Source organism: Miscanthus floridulus, chromosome 9, assembly GCF_019320115.1.
Source record: "Miscanthus floridulus cultivar M001 chromosome 9, ASM1932011v1, whole genome shotgun sequence".
Classification (NCBI taxonomy): domain Eukaryota; kingdom Viridiplantae; phylum Streptophyta; class Magnoliopsida; order Poales; family Poaceae; genus Miscanthus; species Miscanthus floridulus.
The window spans coordinates 100,824,633-100,845,822 of NC_089588.1; the positions used below are offsets into that span (position 1 = coordinate 100,824,633).

Sequence of the window (21,190 nt, forward strand, 5' to 3'; positions counted from 1 at the left end):
TATGTGCTAAGTATCAGTTAAGTGTTAAGTAGGATAAGTTTCCATTTTCTTTCGAACCCCTCCTACTGGCGCAACGGTTAAGACCCCTCAACTTAGCCCCCGAGACCCGTTTTCAAGTCCCAGGCGGCCCAAAATTTTTTTGTTCTATTTTATAAATTATTAATTTATTTCAGGAAATAGCTCATCACTGTCGGTTTTGCTTGCAAACCGACAGTGATGGTGTACATCACTGCCGGTTCGTTCCCCAAACCGGCAGTGATGTTGTTAGCAGTTAGGTTTAACTTAGGTGTTAAGTAGGATAAGTTTTCATTTTCTTTCGAACTCCTACTGGCGCAACAGTTAAGACCCCTCAACTTAGCCTCCGAGACCCGTGTTCGAGTCCCAGGCGGCCTAAAGGTCAAAAGGAAAAAATAAATAACCCTCAACACACATCTTATACTAGCGCAGCGGTTAAGTCTCTGAACTCTGCAGCCCGAGACCCGCACTCGAATCAGAGGGCTGGCATAATTTTTTTAATTTTTTATATATCACTGTTGGTTTTCAAAAATAAACCGACAGTGATAACTAGTATCACTGTCGGTTTATTCTCATCAATGCCGGTTTTTTTGAAACCGACAGTGATGTTTATATATATTAAAAAAATTCTTTTATATACTGAATAAATAGAAGCATCTGTATTCTTATGTCAAAATGGCTTGAAATTTTTTTTGCAAGCTTGTACACCCAAATTAAGACCGCACACAGGATCTTAGGTTTTTCTGATCAGTTTTTTTATTTATTATATTTTTCTGTGTGTTGAATGAGACAAAAGAGGGTGAATTTCATCTTGGATCCAATAGATTTTTTCATCCACCTCCACAAAATTCTTATCCCTAGGGTACATTAGAGCCTGTGTAAAAGTTTGGCACCATTCCGAATCTTTTCGTGGGTAGACTCAGTTCAACCTATAATTAATCGGTGTCGTTACACAGAAATTCAATTAAACCTTAGAAAGTAGCAAATCATCTTCAGAAAATCGTAAACTAGGTGTTTCCTTCACACGTGGCATGTGCAAGCCTAAGAAAAAGTTTGAGACCAATATGACACTGGAATGCGTATGAACCACAGAAATCTTGATAACCTATGTGTATAGTCATGGTTCGATAAAAGGCGCATGTACCTCTGTGAAGCATGTATACTCCGCCTATGTCGAAATGACTTGAAATTTTTTTGGCAAGCATGTACACCCAAATTAAGACCCCCACACAGGATCTTAGGTTTTTTTATTAGTTTTTTTATTTATTGTATTTTTCTGTGTGCTGAATGAGACAAAAGAGGGTGAATTTCATCTTGGACCCAATATATTTTTTTATCCACCTCCACAAAATTCTTATCCCTAGGGCACATTAGAGACTGTGTAAAAGTTTGGCACCATTCCGGATCTTTTCGTGGGTAGACTCAGTTCAACCTATAATTAATCGGTGTCGTCGCGCGGAAATTCAATTAAACCTCAGAAAGTAGCAAACCATCTCCGGAAAATCCCAAACTTGGTGTTTCCTTCACATGTGGCACGTGCAAGCCTAAGAAAAAGTTTGAGACCAATACGACACCGAAATGACTATGAACCACAAAAACCTTGATAACCTATGTGTATAGTCTTGGTTCGATGAAATGGCACATGTACCTCTGTGAAGCATGTATACTCTGCCTATGTTGAAATGGCTTGAATTTTTTTTGATAAGCATGTACACCCAAATTAAGACCCCAAACAGGATCTGAGGTTTTTCTGATCTTTTTTTATTTATTATATTTTTCTGTGTGTCGAATGAGACAAACGAGGATGAATTTCATCTTAGACCCAATGGATTTTTTTTCATCCACCTTCACAAAATTCTTATCCCTAGGGCACATTAGAGGTTGTGTAAAACTTTGGCACCATTCCGGATCTTTTTGTGGGTAGACTCAGTTCAACCTATAATTAAACGGTGCCGTCGCGTGGAAATTCAATTAAACCTCAGAAAGTAGCAAACCATCTCCGGAAAATCCCAAACTTGGTGTTTCCTTCACACGTGTCACGCGCAAGCCTGAGAATAATTTTGAGACCAATACAACACCGGAATGTATATTTCTAGTTGCCTAACAAATGTTACACGAATTACATGCATGACAATAATTAAACACACAAAGCCGTACATATTAAAATTAGAACACAATTAAACTACGACCTTGAAAACCTAGCTAAATAAATATTAATTACTATCAGAATCACTGCCGGGATCGATCGGGCCACGTACAGTAACATGCCTCTGTAGCCATATATGGTAATTGATGTCACGGATTATGTATCCGCTTGTATCGATGAAGTCCAATACCCGTATGAGTGCACTCTCTCGTGCATCACAATACTGAAAGAATGGTCGGCCATAGATGTAACCTACTGAACGACCATTGCCCCTGTTAGTAATCCTTCTATAGTGAGCTGGCCGAGGTTTCCATTGTAGAAGTCCCAATCGTACCCGAGTTGCTCCGTAGCTTGGTCTAGAACGGCCCACAAGCCACATGCAGCACAGGTAAGGTCCTAGAGCGCAATCTGCACGTGGAGAAAAAGAAAAAAATTAGAGAATGTTATTACAATAATAAATAACAAATAACCACGACTCAGGTATAAGTGACCATTTTACCACGTCCGCGTGGTTGTAGCTCGGAAACCATTCGCTTGCTTGCGGGATGGGGATATCACCAGCATTCAAAGCAAGTGCCTTGAAGTGCGAGAAATCAGGCACATCATAGCAAATATGTCGAAGTGCCTCTAAACAGATGTGCATGACACTTAATTAGGCGCTTATCACGTCCGGTCTCTGTATTCCCGTCCCATGGATATGGTTCCGATGATTTGAACCCCTCACAGGGATGGAAAAACTGAGTTCACACGTCCATAGCCGACCACTTGCATTAGATGCCGTGTTCTCGACGATGTCCGAGATAAAGAACCAGCTAAGTGTTGTTCGCAGCCAATCTATTGGGGATATAGTCTGCGACATATATGCATGCAACAATGATATTAAACTAATTACACTTATTTGTTAGCATCAAAAAACAAAAGATGCTGGAAAATATTTCATACAATAGCTAGAACAGGGAACCGTGGAATGGCCACATTAGGAGCGAATGGCTCATCGCTAGGGTGGAAACCTGGTTCTTGTGGTGGGGGAGGTCCGTTGTTCATACCACCTGATCGATAAAATGCAAAAAAAATATGAACACAAAATATATGCACAAAAAATTCTTCCAAGTAAAATGTGGCAACATAATTAAATATAGATCGAATGCAAGGAATAAGAATATATATAAATATAGAGTGCAAAGAAACATGAATATAAATATAGATCAAATGAATATAGATAGAATATTGGAGAAGACAACATATCAATACCATTGAAAAATGCAGGAGCCATGACCAAATCACGTAGAGAGAGAGTGGATGTCTTGAGAAGTGAGAGTGAAACGTGAGAGATGAGACTGAGAGAGTTCGTGGGTGGGTGGGATAGATGTATGTGGTCGGCAGTTTGTTTTATATAGGGGGCATGGACATCACTACCGGTTTTTAAATACAACCGACAGTGAAAGTTACTATTACTGCCGGTTTCTAAATAGAACCGACAGTGAAGGTGCATATATGTAAAGGATATATTTATTTAGACACTACAGTGGGAAAGTTTTAACAACAACGATATATTTATTTAGATAGTAATGAAATACATCAAAAAATTACAAAAAAAATAGAAATAAGTTACATATACGATAACAAAGACCTTACATTAAAATTCCATATACGATAACAAAGACCTATTTGCGTACTGGTCAATGTTACTATCAATGTGTATGAACACATTATAATTTAACCACCTTAGTAGCATTCTTCTAGCACCAACTAGGGTCAAACAACAACACCGAGGTGGTCTATGAGCTATACTGGTTGGAGATGATAAGGTGACATCGATGAATCCATGCCTCTGCTGTACATGGCCTTTTTCTCGGTACAGTCCAGAGCACATCAGATTCAGCTCGGCACCGCACCGATGAACCAATGCTGCTCTGGGACAGGAAATTGCCGAGAGCACACCAGGTCTCTATGGACATACAGTCTAGAGCACACCACAGTGGATGGCTCTGTGAACCTCGTGGCATCTCTAATCTTCGGCGCTGCTCTATCTTCAGTAGCATTCTTCTAGCCCCTCATGTGTGCACCATTTTGGTGGACTACAATGCATAATGATATATGTGGTTTGTTGTGAGAGGAAAACATTGTATCATGGCTGATAAGGCCTGGCTGAAACCAACATGCATGGAGAGGCTAGCTCCTAGCCGAGGGCCATTTTATAGAGGCTAGCAGTCATGATATATTTTTATTTCTGAACTAAAGTTGTCGGGGTAGGTGGGAGCAGTGTTCCAACTATTGTGGTCATGAGAGCACTGTTGACATGTGAGGAGCATCTACACATCACTGTCGGTTTTAGTTTACAAACCGACAGTGAATTAGGCCTTCTGTGTCGGTTTGAGCAACCGACTATGATTGAAGCTATCACTGCCGGTTTTAAAACCAAAACCGGCAGTGAAGGGCCCTGCCGCCATCTTTTAGTAAAAAAATATAAAAAAACACTATCGGTTTGGAGCCTGCCATTGCAGCCTTTTTGTAAAAATATAAAAAAGTTTGGCCCACCTTAGATTCGAGCGCGGGTCGCGAGGTCGAGAGTGCGTGGCCTTAACCGCTGAGTTAGGATAGGGAGTTCGGTTAGAATGGTTTTTTTTTCTTTTATCCCATCGTAATGCACTACTAAATAATAAATGCAAAATCAAAAAAGTTTGGCCTGCCTAGGATTCGAGCGTAGGTCTCAGAGTACAGAGTGCGCGGCTTTAACCGTTGAGCTAGGATAGGGAGTTCGGTTAGTTTGATTTTCTTTATTTATTTATTAATAGAAATAATGCAGTTAGTTTATATTCTAAAATAACACAAAAATTTGTGTCTTGATTCTTTAATTCTATGATAATTAATTAATGGTCTATAATTATCAAATAATAGTGTTTGTGAACATCATCTTAATATTTGATTACATAGTCAATAATTAAATTGTAGAGATGCGCACAAATATAAATTAAATATTTAGTGCGAATTACTGATACAACGTCTGCATAATGATTATATAGTTAACAATAATCTAACTATCTTTAGGTGCATCAACAATGAGGGTCTCATTGTGATCAATTCTTACATAAGCAGGTTCGTCACCCTCTTGAAGGAAAGGTAGGGGTACGTTCGCCCCGAATGGATGCATTTCCTGATAGCCCCTGTAGTCTTCTTCGTCCGTCACTCCATCGACACCGACAATCTTCCTTTTCCCTTGTAGGATTACTTTTAGCCTTCCTTTTGTCTTGTTGTCCTTTGAATAGAAGACTTGCATAACATCTCTTGCAAGGACGAAGGGGTCGTCTCTATATGCGGTCTAAGTGAGATCAACGGTAGTGAACCCTTCGCTGTCACTGTTGATTTCCTCGAGCTGGACCCACTAACAGCGAAAAAGAGCTGCCTTCAATGGACCTTAGGCTAGCTCCCATATCTCCACTATGAAACCATAGTATGTCGCCTGCACGTTGCCGTTTTCATCGTGAGCATCAAAACAAACATCACAATTTTGGTATGTGCTCTTTCCATCTTGCTTTTTTGTGTAAAATGTGAATCCATTGATTTCATACCCTTGGTACTTAAGATATGTACTCGAAGGCCCCTTGGCTAAGGCATCTAGTTGATTACCTAACTTTATTCCAAGCTAGCGACGTCGCAACCAGCTGACAAATTCCTCCTTATGTTTTTATCCAGCCAAGCCTATGACCTGCTCAGATATAGAGTTTGTAGCGATTGCCTATGCTCGTCAATGTATGGCATCACACCCTTGGCTTGCTAGAGAACAGCGAACTGTGCCTGTCTGAAATAAACAGGGTCGTCTACTGTAACAGATTTCTCCCTGATCGTTTCTTTGCCACGTAGTCTTTCCTCGTGATGAGATTCTGGAACTCTGACCCTTTTGATGTCCAGATAATATGTGCAGAACTCAATGGCCTCCTCCGTTGACCATCCTTCAACCATGCCCCCTTCTGGCCCAAATCTGTTCCTAACATACCTCCTGAAAACTTTCATCAATCTTTTGAAAGGGAACATCTGATGCAGGTACATTGGGCCAAGGGCTCTAATTTGGTCAAGAAGATGAATGAGCAGATGCAATGAGATATCAAAGTAAGTCGGCGGGAAATGCATCTCAAGCCTAACGAGAGTTTTGGCTATGTCCCGCTGCAGCTGCTCTAGCGTGGACACATCAATGACCTTTTTTGAGATCGTGTTGAAGAACAAGCAAAGCTTTATGATTGGGGCGCGAACCTTTGGGGGGAGGATACCACGTAGGGCAATAGGGAGTAGCTGAGTCATAATGACATGACAGTCATGGGCCTTCATAGGGCCATAGTTGAACTTGAGTTCTCTCATGTTCACTAGCCTCTTCGGGTTCGCATAGTAGCCCATTGGGACTTTGAGTTCAATGAAGAAAGAAATAAGCGCACGCTTTTCTTCCTTCTTCAATGTCCATGACGCAACCGGAAGTTCGAACTGGCCATTCTCTAGCTCCACAGGATGTAGCTCCTTCCTGATTCCCATGTGTTGCATGTCTAGGCGTGTGGCTAGTGAATCCTTCGATGTCCCCTCGGTGTCCATCAAGGTGTTAAGAGTGTTAGCGCACACATTTTTAGTCATGTGCATGGGATCAAGACAGTGGCGTATACTCAGAAATGGCCAGTAAGGTAGTTTCTAGAAAACTGATTTTTTCTTCCAACGCTCCCATCAGGCGCTGTGTGGGGGGGTACGACCCCGGATACTCACGACAAACCACATGGGCTACGCCCCTAGGGGCGGCCTAGCCCAGTGACGAAGCCTTGCGAGGCACGACTCTGCTCGGCGCCTCCCGCAAGACATGGGGAAGATATCCTTAGGATACTACGAGATCTGTTAGGATACATATGATCCCATGATTTTTGTAATCTGTTATTACTTTCCGGTTATCTCTCAGATCTAACCGACTTGTAACTAAGATGGCAACGGGGAATTCCCTGTCGGAGGATAAGCCACCATCCCCATCCCCGTGGGGGGGAATTTTCCCCAGCCCCGTCCCCATGAACAACCACAGGGAGCCTTCCTTCCCCATCCCGATCCCCGGCGGGGATTTCGTCCCCGCGGGGATCCCCGTCCCTGATACAACAACATACACAGGCATAAATCTTGCAAGGTTGACAGATTCACACATGCATAAATCTAGCAGCAAGGTTCATAGATTCATAAAAGATCACAGATCATAAATTATGTGATACTCATTAGTCTAATCAATCTAGCAACATAGTCTTGCGTATATATATACTTCGGGGCTAATGGGCCTTTTCTTACATGGGCCTTGCGCCCCTGGCTACTACGATTCGATGGTGCTGCTTCACGGGGTGGGGATGCTGGGATCGGGGTCGGGGGACCAGGGTACCATCCCCGTCCCCGCCATCCCCCGACGGGGACAACAATTCTACCAATTCCATCCCCGTGGGGATCAATTCTCCACCATCCCCATCCCCTAATGGAAGAATTCCCCATGGGGAATCAGGGATCGGGTCCCCGTTGCCATCTTTACTTGTAACCCTGCCCCCTGGACTATATAAGGCGGGTAGGGACCCCCTCCAAAATCAGGCAATATCATATGATAGCTTCTACTCAATGCTCAATTCACCACCGACCAGTTGACCAGACTGTTTTTCGCTCGTGCTTCATCGCCAGCTACGCCGGTTACTCCTCGGTGCTCGGATTCTTCGTGCTCGAGGACTAAGTGGGCACACTTCACCGCACGGACGTCGCCAGCTATGCCGGGGACTCCTCGGTGCTTGGACATCGCCAGCGACGCCGGGGACTCCTCACTCTTCAGTGCTCGGACATCGCCAGCTACACCGAGGGCTCCTCGCTCCTTGGTGCTCGGACATCGCCAGCGACGCTGGGGACTCCTCACTCTTCGGTGCTCGGACATCACCAGCGATGCCGGGGACTCCTCGTTCCTCGGTGCTTGGACATCGTCAGCAATGCCGGGAACTCCTCGCTCCTCGGTGCTCGGGAATCGCCAGCGACGCTGGGGACTCCTCGCTCCTCGGTGCTCGGACATCATCAGTGACGCCAGGGACTCCTTGCTCCTCGGTGCTCGAGAATCTCTAGCTACGCCGGGGGACTCCTCGCTCCTCGGTGCTCGGACATCACCAGCGACATCAGGAACTCCTCGCTCCTCGGTGCTCGGACATCGCCAGCGATGCTGGGGGACTCCTTGCTCCTCGGTGCTCGGACATCGCCAGCGATTGCTGGGGACTCCTCGCTCCACGATGCTCGGACATCACCCAGCTACGCTAGGGACTCCTCGCTCCTCGGTGCTCGGACATCGCTAGCGACGCCAGGGACTCCTCGCTCCTCGGTGGTCGACATCGCCAGTGGACGTCGGGGAATCCTCGCTCTCGGGAGCTACGAACATCGCCAGCGACACTGGGGACTCCTCTCTCCTTGGTGGTCGAACATCGCCAGCGACATCGGGGACTCCTCGCTCCTCGGTGTCGGACATCTCTAGCTACGTCGGGGACTCCTCGGTGCTCGGACCGTCGCCAGCTACACGGGGACTCCCTTGCTACTCGAATCTTGCTACGTCTCATCGGTGTGCTATCAAGCTGCTCCATGTTGTTCGGGTCAGGGTGCTGATCTTGGGCAGCACATCTGGGGTCTTGATACGCGCATGTCAGACGACTGTCGGCAAGCTTTTAGACTTCTTTTCCTTTGACCTGCTACAAGATTCATTCTTCATCTTCTAGCAGGCTCGGGGACTAAGTGGGCACACTTCACCTTGCGGTGAATGTGCGCTTTTCTCATCTCGAGGCTATGCCTGGGGACTGGCTGCCTGCTCGGCTGGTCTTCTACTTTCTGACCCTAGCACCACGTGACTACATCACCTACTGTCAGGCTCGGGGACTATATTGTGGGGGTATGGCCCCCGGTATCCACAAGACAAGACATGGGCCGCACCATCAGAGGTGGCCCAGCCCACATGATCAAGGCGTGCATGGCGCTGCTCGGCGTGCACCGCAAGATATTATATAGTACCAATAGGCTACTTTCCTTGTAACCCTACCCCTCTAGAGTATATAAGGAGAGGTAGGGGTCCCCTAGAAGACAACGGCAGAGAGATCCATCAAGATCTATCTACTACATCTCAATACAATACATCAAAGACACAGGACGTAGGGTATTATGTCGATCAGATGGCCGCCGAACCTATCTAAATCGCTGTCTCTGCGCCTTGTGTCACCATCTGGTTCCTGATTATGCGCCACCTCCACCGACAAATGTACCATCGCGGGATACCCCTCGGTGGACTACCGATGATATTCTGTCGACACGCTGCTAGTACATTGTCCCCCTTCCCAAGGACAACCTCCAGTTTGTTGGGTTCTCAAAGTATCGCAGGCCCGTCTCGATATTTTGGAGCTAAGCGTTTCTCAATAGTACCATTGAAATCTTTTCTGTTTGTGCGGTAAGGGTGATCCTTAGGTAGGAACCTACGGTGTCCCATATAAACTATCTTTGAGTTATTTGGTAGATTTACCGTATCGGTGTCGTCCAAGCACTCGACACATCCAGTATAGCCTTTTGTCTTCTCTTCGGACAACGAACCTCGACCTGGCAGGTCGGTGTGATTGTAGCGATACGTACTCCCTTGATCGTGACATGTTCCTTTTTGTACTCGTCCCAAACATCCGGCACACCCTTTCAAACATCTCCACTAGTTCATCGATCCACTGGTTCTAGAAACACATCGATGTCATTCCCAGGTTGTCTTGGCCCTTGAATCAGTAGTGGCATCTGGATGTACGACCGCTTCATACAGACCCAAGGTGGAAAGTTGTATATACAGAGCGTCACTGGCCAGGTGCTATGATTGCTTCTAACCTGGTCGAAAGGATTCATCCCATCTATGCTCAAAGCAAACCAAAGGTGCCTTACCTCTCCACTGATGTCCTTATAGAACATAGTATTGACAGTCCTCCAGTCATGCCCATCGGCGGGGTGCCTCATTATTGTATCTTTCTTACGCTCTTCGCCATGCCAGCGCAACAGCTTGGCTGACTTTGCACATGCAAACAGCCTATGCACCCGGGGAGCTATAGGAAAATACCAAACGACCTTTACGGGGACCTCCTCTGGTCTTGGTACCCTCATTTGACGGCCCTTCCTTGTATCATAGCTTCACACTTAGGGCACTTGTCCAAGTCTTTTGTATTTTTCCATGGTACAATATTGCAATCATTGGAACACGCGTGGATTTTTTCAACCTCGAGGCCGATGGGGCAGATCATTTGCTTGGCCAAGTATGTCTTTTCTGGCAACTCATTTTTTTCTAGGAGCATTTTCCTTGTTATACCTAACAACTGATCGAAGCCTTTTATCGCTCAATCCGTTTGTCGATTTGAACTCTAACAGCATGATGTCGGCTTCCAGTTTTGCTCATTGGACAATTCCTATAGAATGGTTGTTTTGCCATCTTGTCTCATTTTCTCTAGCTTTCTCAGCTGTCTTTCACAAAGACATCCAGTCTCTACATTACATAGCAGCTAAGAAATGCATTGTTATCCTCGGTGTTGTCAGCTAGCGTGTTCCTAAACACATTATTAACTATGGCCATAGGTTCCGTCTTGACACTGGGTTCCTCGTCAGCATCGTGGATGGCTACGTCAGGCATGTCAACATCATCATCGTTTTCCTGCAGAACCATTCACACCAACCTTGCCACGAATAGTCCATATCGTATAGTTTGGCATGAACCCCCTGGTAATCAAGTGCGATCGTATAGACTCAATTTGAGTGAAAGTTCCTATGATTCTTGCAATCTTTGCATGGGCAGAAGACAGGGTTCGCAATTTCCCAGCATGGGCTTTGGCATCGATGATAACTGGCTGACGCCATGCAATGTACCGCTTGTCCGTTCGGGACAGATGCATCCATTCTCGATCCATCTCTGCACAAAAAAAATATTGAGACAGTAATTACAAAGAATTAATAAGAATCGAGCTTCATGAACAACAATTGTAGCTCGAAAGTTACCATTTTTGGAAAACATTATTGTACACTAATTATTGGAAAATTGAAAATTGGTTAGCCCCGGCCCTGTAAATTGAAAATCGTAGTAAAAACAATTATTGCACAATATTGAAGAACAACCTATTCTACTCTACTTCTAAGAACTAATTATAGCATCAACATACTAACAATGATGATCTTGAACCACCATGGAATCATTAGCTTGGAATTTAAATGTTGTTCATAGACACCAACCTTTTGGATGATGGATTCACCACAATTTGAGCCTTGCACAAATGTCCAATTGGAAAAGTGCTCTCTAGAATGGAGAAAGTAGAACTAGAATGAGAATCAAGCAATGTAGCCATCAAAACAAAGCTAATATTAAGCAACAAAATCTAAGGAGTGGATGTTTGTTACTAACCTTAAGCAAAAAGATCAAGCCATTCTTCAAAAATCCAAGCACTAGCTTCATGGTGAAGAGCAGCCGCAACAATGGAGGGAAGGGGTCCAAACGCGCGCCCTCTGTTCTACGGGGTGGAAGAGAGGAGGAAGGAAGAGGACGGCTGCAGGCTTTTTTTGTGTTGTAGGCTTATCACCGTCGGTTCTTAGCTACCGACAGTGATAAGCCCAATCACTGTCGGCTCTTGGCTTAAACCGGCAGTGATGAGTGCCCCGCCAAAACACTGCCAGTTCAAGCCACAAAACCGGCAGTGATGTGGTCCTTCGCTGCCCGGTTTTAGCCAAACCCAATCATTTTTTTCATTTTCAAGCTCATAACCGGCAAGTGAAGGTACATCACAGCCGGTTCTCACAAATCCGACAGTGATGATGCTGACAGTAATGTGCAAATCTGGCGTAGTGAATATAGTCTCTGCTGATCTCCTAAATGTGAGGTCAAACAACTCTAAACCTCTCATTGTGACCAACACATGCAAGAACATTACAACTTGTTCTTCAACAGATGCATGTATGCCGTTAGTGACCAATTCTCTACTACGAAATAGGTCACACAGTTGGAAAAAAGGTTCCCTCTTCATCCTAAGAAGGTTTTACACAATGAACATCATCAGATTCATATATGTATTTTAGGTTATTCATCCTCTGTTGGTCCCCTCTCTGCCATAGGTCCATAGGTCACTGAGCGGGCATCTTCAGCTCTTCTTAAACCACATGAAAAACCACGCAGCCATCTGCAACTACCACAGTAGCGACTGCCCTGCACCTAGCTTGGAAGTCCAGGTCTACCAATAGGATGGAGGATAACATTAGATATGAATCATGCACTTGCGGTTGTATAAGGAGTGTGAGGAGAAGATGAAGAAAGAGATCATAGACCTGAGGGATAAGGTGGAGACTTTGGGTTTCACATTGACTATCTCGATTGCAAGGTATTCAAACTTGAGGACACTCTGGAGCACAAGAGATAGGGGGCCGTTCAAACCGATAACCAATGATCATGTCAGAGGAGATACATACATGGCCATAATATATATATACTGTTGGAGCATCATATAATACTTATTGATAGATAGGGGCCGAGCCAGGATTTTGAACATAGGGGCCGTTCAAAGCGATAACCAACGATCATGTCCGAGGAGATACATACATGGCCATAATATATATACTGGTGGAGCTAAAACTTTTTACATGCCTGTATGTTCTTATTATGCAGAAATATTTATTTTATAGTGTTTCTCTTTTATACAAATAAAAAATCCCTTTGCACTTCGCTCATGAGCCCGGTGGCTTGCCCGGGGGTCGCTAAGCGTTGGTTTAGCCACTACTGAGTATACATAACAACCAAATATATGGTTGTGTTACGAATGCAAAAGAAATCTAAAAACATAAAAAGTGCACTAAATATTTTAGAGAAAAAAGAATAAAATAATTAGCCCTAGGTCTTTATCGTTCACCTGATCAATCTAACTCTTAGACAAAAAAAGAATCACAATAATAACATGAACAAAGAATGAAGATAAGAAAGATAACACGAAGACTAATTCTCAAATAATATGAATGTGTATTAGAGTTCAATTTAGCAAACAAGAAAACACTAATTACATTTGACAAATTAATTAGAGAGTGTACTGTGACGACGAACTAGATGTTGTTAGGAAATAATAAATAAAAGGAACAAAAGTATGGATAAATGATAAAAAAAGCCAATTTTATTTATATAAGACGCTATTAGAGACGAATTCCTGAATACAAATAAGACCATTAACTAGCAATTTGAAACTTAAGTAGCTAATTAAGGGGGTGTAGTGCATGGCCACCTTCTCAATGGACACTTATTGAATTATCGTAATCTACCCTATCCTATAATACACAAGTTAGAATAAATCTAACGCCACACAACAAATGCCTACTCCACAGTCATTGACCTATGCTACATCTACATCCATGAATGCACCCAGGAAAATATAACACCATCAAAACGGATGCACCAGATTATCTCTTAGCCATTCTCTCTCATTACTCATCCAAATCTGATGGCCCATGTTTAGTGTGTCTGCCCTCCCGCGGATCTCCCACGCCCGCGCCTAGCAGCCATGGTTGGATGCTCAAATTCTCTTTTTCCGTCTATTCTTCACTCGAGTGTGTGGAGAGAACTGATACGAATCGACGGCGCCGCGACAGGGAAGCGGCGGCAAGGGGCGGGCCGTCTCTGCGCTAGGCGAGGCCGCCGCGGGGTGCGCGGTGGCCTGGGTGCCGCTTGCCAGGCGAGGCACGAAGCTGGACGGGGCCTGCCCGTGGCGAAGCTTCTGCGCTCCCCAGCGTCAGAGTGTCGGGACATCGTCGGCCAGGTAAATCTGCCCGCAGGAATGGTGGTCGTGGCGGTGGTGATCCAAGGCCTGAGCCCACCGGGCGGCGCCGTGGCCAGGCCTATGACCCACGGTGGCCTGCGCCCACGGCGGACCCTGGCGGCGGGGTGACATGGCCAGGCCCACGCGCACGACGGACCATGGCGGCGGTTCAACTCCATCCGCAGTCCACCCCTGCACTCCAACGTGACGCGGCTCCGCAGATCAAGCACAGCTCACCGCAGCTCTTCACTGGCACCAACAGGCAGGGCGTGTGCATCTCTCATCCTCCTTCCTTCTCCTCCATCCTCCTCCCCTTCTTGCTATGGTTGAATCCATTGGTCCTGTGCTGGATCTGCAGCACCAGTGTATTCTAATATGTGCTTGTTAAGTGTTCGATGGTATTCTGCCGAGAAAAGGCCTAGGTCCAATTCTGGTGTTGCATCTGGAGGTACGAGATGTAGAATTTGGTCTCGTGCTTGCCTGTAGTTGATTTTTTAGAGAATTGAATACTCATGCAGATGCCTATTTGTTGAATAAACTAACCATATTTGGTCATGTGCAGATTACAGCTCATCCCTGTATTTATGTGCTTGATACACCTGGAATTCTTGTGCCAAGCATACAAGATATGGTCTAAAGCTTGCTTTGATTGGTAATATTTTAGTTCAATTCAATGGAGTAAACTGGCATACTTGTTCTTTCTGCAAATTCTTGGTACTAATGGTGCTGTTTAAGCTCTATATCTTCTCCCTACCTTGACTATTACAAATCAGAGATCGAGAAAAATTGGTAAAGAAGTAAGTTTGTAGTTTCTGTACAACTAGATGTTAGCTCTGCATCTATGCTTTAGCGTATACTTTACATTGTTTATTTTGATAGGGCTGAATGCTGATATTGTGTTTCCCAAAATTCATTAGTGTTTATATATGCCGGTATAAACAGAACGTGAAGCCCTGGAGTGATGATAATTTCTCTTAGAAACCTTCTAACTGAAGTCACCCTAGGTAAAGAACAACCTTCAAGCTCGAATCTAAATTAAGTAGGGGGTATTATAGCAACAAAGTTAGAACTATAATTTTTACCCCTACGAATTGCAATACCAAACTATGTTTAGTCATAAAAAAAGATATATCCTTTTGCTTGTCAAGGAAAGTAGTATTATCTTTGGCGATAATGTTTATTGAAAATTGTGTGTTAAAACTATTTTAGCATTTTTCAGAAAGCAGTTAGATTTGGAGAAAAAAGATCTCAATAGTTTTTTTTTTTTGTAATGGTCCTATTATCCTTTCCTGTAGATGAAGCATATGTGTTGCTATTACTTTCTCAGTGTTCATTCTTCTTTAGATTTACCTGGGTTTACTCGTGAAATTTGGTGCCTTCTGAAAGTTTTTTTTGGAATTCAAAGAGGTTGGTTGAGTTTTGGTTTTCAAATAATTTCATTTTACTCTAGAATGCAACATGATATTACTATTTCTTTGAACTTCACTAAACTCTGGTGCAGGGGCCATTGAAAAAACAAGGGGACATATAAGAGTAGCTGAAGGATTATGAACAAAAGCAAGTCTGCTACTTGTTCATTTAGACATCAGCCTAGAAAACTTGAAATTTTATTCTTTTTGATCTCTATCTTCACTGATGGATCTGTTTAGGTAAGTTACCTCAAATTTGATAGGTTTAGTCAAGAGCTTGCAAATATTCTTCTCATGTTTCCTATCTTGGAGCTTGGTTAAATTTCTTTATCTGATTAAAGCATGCATTTACTGATATAATTTTGGCGACCAATAGGTGTTGGCTACAACGCAAATGCCTCGGGAGGCTGCTGGATGATTATAGGGCATAGCAGATGCTGTTAGAAAATTTATATGGGTACTTGCGGTAATTATTATGTCTAGGGACCCCTCCTTAGTACCCTTATCAAATGTACCAAGCTCGAAGAGCACACTTCTTATTAATGGAAGCGTAAATTTCTCTTTATAGTTTTAATCACCAAATCAATTGTGTAAGTATTGTTTCCCGTAGCGTTAGCACGGGCAATATAGAGAGTGTTACTGTGACAATTGAGCAAACAAGAAAACACTAATTACATTTGACAAATTTAATTAGAGAGTGTATTGTGACGATGAACTAGATGTTTTGTTAGGAAATAATAAATAAAAGGAACAAAAGTATGGATATAAAATAATAAAAAGCCCAATTTTATTTATATAAGACGCTATTAGAGACGAATTCCTGAATACCAAATAAGACCATTAACTAGCAATCTGAAACATTAAGTAGCTAATTAAGGGGGTGTAGTGCATGGCCCACCTTCTCAATGGACACTTATTGAATTATCGTAATATAATAAGTATTCTTAAAAATTTGGCTCGAGGAGACATCCAAAACTGTTTCTATGGGTGCAACTATTGACCATTGTAACATAATAATAATAAATGGAAAAAACTATCTGTGACTATGTACTTATAATAATTGTAATGATGGGATCAGATGTTTTAATTCTATCATGTAAAAGTAAAAAGATATTTGAACAGTGTTGTTATCGAACATATTTTCTCTAAATAATCAAGATCTTATTGTGGTAAAAATAAATAAATAAATATACGAAGCACGTATGTATATTGAATTTTCACAGGATACAGAATGCACCGTAACATACAAATATAGGAGTAAATCAACATGTACAAACAATTAATACAACGAATATATTTTTCTGTTCCACCAAATGAAAAAAGAGAAAAAAAACGATATATACTAAATAAAAAAATATTTGAAGAAACCACACTACTTAAAATCTGTGGCGCAAATAATTAAACCAATTGTCAATCTAGTAAGATCAGATATTTTGCTTGATTGTCTTGCATGCAAAGCGCAGGCATGGATCATGCCCTTGTTTCCTTATTACTAGCACTTGGGCATGTTAGGAGGACGTGCCATCATTTGAGCGTCTGGGGTTTTGCCATTTTTCACAATGAACACAGTGTTCATGCCCCACACCATGTGACGATCGAAGTGGCAATGCATAAACCACACACCTAATAAACAAGAAAATAACAGCACAACACATATAAGAAAAAAAATCCATATAACAACGCATATATATTACTGTAGTTCATCGTTGCCATGTTGCCCAAATTTAATTCAAATGCAGTTCTTACCAGGATTTGCGGCACGGAAGCGCATTGCAGCCCAGCCGCCAGGGGGCACGGATACGGTGTTCTGGTACGGCGGATCCACCAGGTTGTACGTGGCCGGGTCCTTGTCCTTGTCGAATTGACCGAACCCTCGGCCCACCACGTAGAAGCTGAAGCCGTGCAGGTGCATGGGGTGGCTCTCGGCGGTGAGGGCGTCCTGGAACACCACCTCCACCACGGTGCCGTACTCCAACACCTTCACCTTGGTGCCCTGCTTCATGAGCTGGAGCTCCTGCGGCGATTTGGAGGCGGTGATGTTGAACAAAAGGGCGGCCTGTCGGGGAAGTCCGGCTCATACACGCCGCTGATGGAGTCGTAGTACGCGTCGAGGATGTCGACGGCCGGCGCCACGAAACTGATGCTGTTCAGGCTTGCCGCGACGCGGCCGCCTAATGGGCCGCCGCACGTCTTGTTGGCCTCGCAGGGCAGGGTGCCGGCGGAGATTGTCACGAGCATGTGCTCGTCGACCACCATTGGCACATCGATCGGGTGCTCCTTGGTGACCAGGGACCGGAGCTGCGCTGTGTACGCTGTCGCCGCGGTGACATCGTGGACACCCGGCAAGTCGGGGGAGTCTGGTGGCCCCGTGCACGGTGGCGCGTCCGTGTACTCCAGAATGGCCGTGGTGATTTTTTTCGTCGTACGGGAGTAGTCCTCGCGTTGGTGAAGAACGGGGCTCGCAGCCATGAGTAGCGGCTGTTGTCGCCTGAACCGTTGGTGGCGCGGTTGGCCTCGAGGAGCACGTTCATGGTCTGTCCGGAGGAGATCATGATGTTGTCGACGGTGAACGGCTTGAGGTAGCGGCCATCAGTGCCGACCACCGTGAGGCGGTGCCCGGCGACGGCGAAGAAATGTCGTGGTGAGCCCCGCGTTAATGATCCGGAGCAGGTACGTCTTGCCTGCTCCACCGGCATTCTGAAGGTGTCGTTCTTGGAGCACGGGGCGTAGTCGCCGGGCTGGCCGTTGATGGTGTTGGCGTCGGAGACGTTGACATCGCCGCCGGTCCGCTGGGCCTCCAGGAGAACTTGCTCCACGTCGGCGTTCCACCACTCGCCGAGGATGATGGGCACCTCCCCGTGCGGCGTGGGGTAGGGGTAGACGGAGCCGTCCTTGGGGCTGATGACGATGGCGCCGTGCACGGTGGCGCGGTCGTAGTCGCTGTGCGCATGCCACCACAGCGTGCCCTCCTCCTCGGTGAAGATGATGCGGTAGGTGAAGCTGGCGCCGGGCTGGATGGGGCACTGCGTGATGTACTCCGGCCCGTCGGACCACGGGTTCCGCGGCTGGTCCACGCCGTGCCAGTGGACGGTGATGTTCTTGCTGCCCTGGTTGCACACGTTCACCACCACCACGTCGCCCTTGCGCGCGTAGATGGTCGGCCCGGGGAACTGCCCGTTCACGGCCAGGATGGTCTTCTCGTGGCACAGCCGGGTGACCCTTCGTCTCCTTATCTGCAAAAAAAAAAGAGTTGATCACACGCCGGCCCGCCGTTATTATTATATAGTATTAGCCGTTGTAAGTCTACCCTAGTGGTAATATAATTAAGTCGAAATGAGATGTATCGATCAACTTACAACGAAGTCGTAGTGAGTCTCCGGGCTAGCTGCAGCAACTCCAACGGCTAACACCACGCCTAGCAGTAACCAGCAGAGCCCTGCAGCCGTCATCTTAGCTACACCGCCCATCGTCTCGATCGGACGTTTGGTTTTCCCAAGGAGCATGCATCGAGCGATCGGGATGCGATGCAAAGGCTTGCTAGCTTCTGCAATGTGCGCTCGATCGGCTCCGTGCGTTGCTGCGAACACGATGCTCATCTGCAGCGGATACCGCAAGTATATTTATAGAGCGAGCTGCCAATGCAACGACGAGGGATGCAGTATCATTAATTAGTTAATTATTCTCCGTTAGTTCGTGATGCCGACACCACCGTATATCCAGTCGATAACTTCGAATGATTGGTCTTGACCGCTCCGCGCGTGCTGCGGAAATTTTGTAATACTATAAAGGCCGGAGATACTTCTGTAATGTTAAGTAGGAGAAAATCATTTTTTAAAGTAAGATGCATAAATTAAGCTACAAATCGTCCGGTACCAATGATAATGAAATCAACGGGCTCGGGCAAGCAAAAGTTCAATTTAATCCGTACTAATTAAAATTTGAAACTTAAAAGATTGATGAAACCATTTACCTGATGCAAAGCCGGCAAATAACATTCAATTGAAAAGAACAAATAAACAATTATGAAATCCGCCTACCTGATCGTGCTTCGTGCTCGGCACTTAATTAGCTGCAAGCTGCTCTTGATCAGTACAGACAATAATTGAACCAAGATTTCTAACTCAGTTAGCAAATTAAACAAATGGTACAAAAGTTGTGATGAAAAATATTAAGCTCGTGCTTGGTGCTACCTGGAAAAAAAAACGCTATTATGCAACGAAAAACTGAAAAGAACAAATAAAAATTTAAGAAATCCGCCTGCCTGATCCTGCTTCGTGCTCAGCATAAAACCGAATGATTGCTCAAATTCCTCCACTTTCTAGCAGTTTTTGTATGCATTTAGTGGAGAAGATCCTAGAGGGAGGTGAGCATGCACGTAGTGCAAGATTGAAGGTTGTACATATTTTGACGATGTGGAAGCATGAGGAGCTCGAGAAATACTATCGTGACAGGGATCTCGTATTTAGGTATAGAAGATTAGCCTGGACCAATGCATGGTGCGGCTGCACAAGCCGCGCGTACCCTGAAACGCCCTCCTCCGATCCGTTAGCGTGAGTTGATTGGCGTACGTGGCCAAGCTACGCTACTGGATTCAGGTTCTTTGCAGGCACTCGGCAAAAGTCAAATTGCACTCGGCAAAGCCTTTGCCGAGTGCGGTACTCGGCAAAGAACACACGGCAAAAAATTGATCGGCAAAGCCCTCTTTGCCGAGTGTCTTTTATCGGGCACTCGGCAAAGGCTTTGCCGAGAGCCGGGGGCACTCGGCAAAGAAAAGCGACCGTCACGGCGCCGGCCCCGTTGACGGTGGCTTTGCCGAGTGCCAACCCTGCAGGCACTCGTCAAAGATTTTTTTTATTTTTTTTAAAAAAAATTTCTTTGCCGAGTGCCCCCTGGCCGGCGCTCGGCAAAGTTTGAATTTTTTTTTAAAAAATTCTTTGCCAAGTGCCCTATTGCCGGCACTCGGCAAAGTTTGAATTTTTTTTAAAAAATTCTTTGCCGAGTGTCCTCTGGCCGGCACTCGGCAAAGTTTGAATTTTTTTAAAAAAAAAAATTCTTTGGCGAGTGCCATGGTCATGGCACTCGGCAAAGCTGGAAAATGGTTTTTCGAGCGCCCATTTTTCCAGCTTTGCCGAGTGCTGTGACCATGGCACTCGGCAACGGGGTCCTTTGCCGAGTGCAACCCTCGGCAAAGTGACCCAAAACGGTAATTTTTTATTTTTTTACATTCCATCATGACAAATAAATTCATACAATCATATATCTCATCCATCACATATATCCCATCCATCACATATATATCTCATCCATCCACACATCCATCCGCATATCACATCCATCACAATATATATCACATATATAATAATAGTGCTCAAGTCCATCCAAATAAATCCACAAATCCATCAAAGTTCACAAGTGCATCACAAGTATATCACAAGTCCATCACCAAGTGAACAACAAATGAAAAAAAATACAACGTGCACTCATCTCGGCCACTGGGACTGTGGTGTGAAGGCCTAGTTCCATCATTCGGAGGTGCATGAGGTGGATTATTCGAACCACCGTCAGATGGAGACTGCACAAAGGAGAAAAGATTGCATGTGAGACAAGATTATTTGGATAGCTAATCTAGGAAGGTAGAGGCCATACAAGCAAAGCACAAGCGAAAGTAAAAAAACTTTCATACTCATGGGAGTAGCTAGAGCTGCAGGACGCGGAGGCAGAGGTGGAACCAACAGCCCAGCTGGCAGAGAGAAGCCCACACGTTGCCCAAGCCCTTGTAGAAACTCCGTAATGTCTCAGCCTCTACG

The 21,190-nt window shown here is 44.9% G+C and overlaps 1 pseudogene; it reads right to left on the minus strand.

Moving 5' to 3' along the window:
- Positions 1-16,856: 16,856 nt before the first annotated feature.
- Positions 16,857-21,190, minus strand: part of LOC136480409 (uncharacterized) — a 50,456-nt pseudogene continuing 46,122 nt past the window's right edge.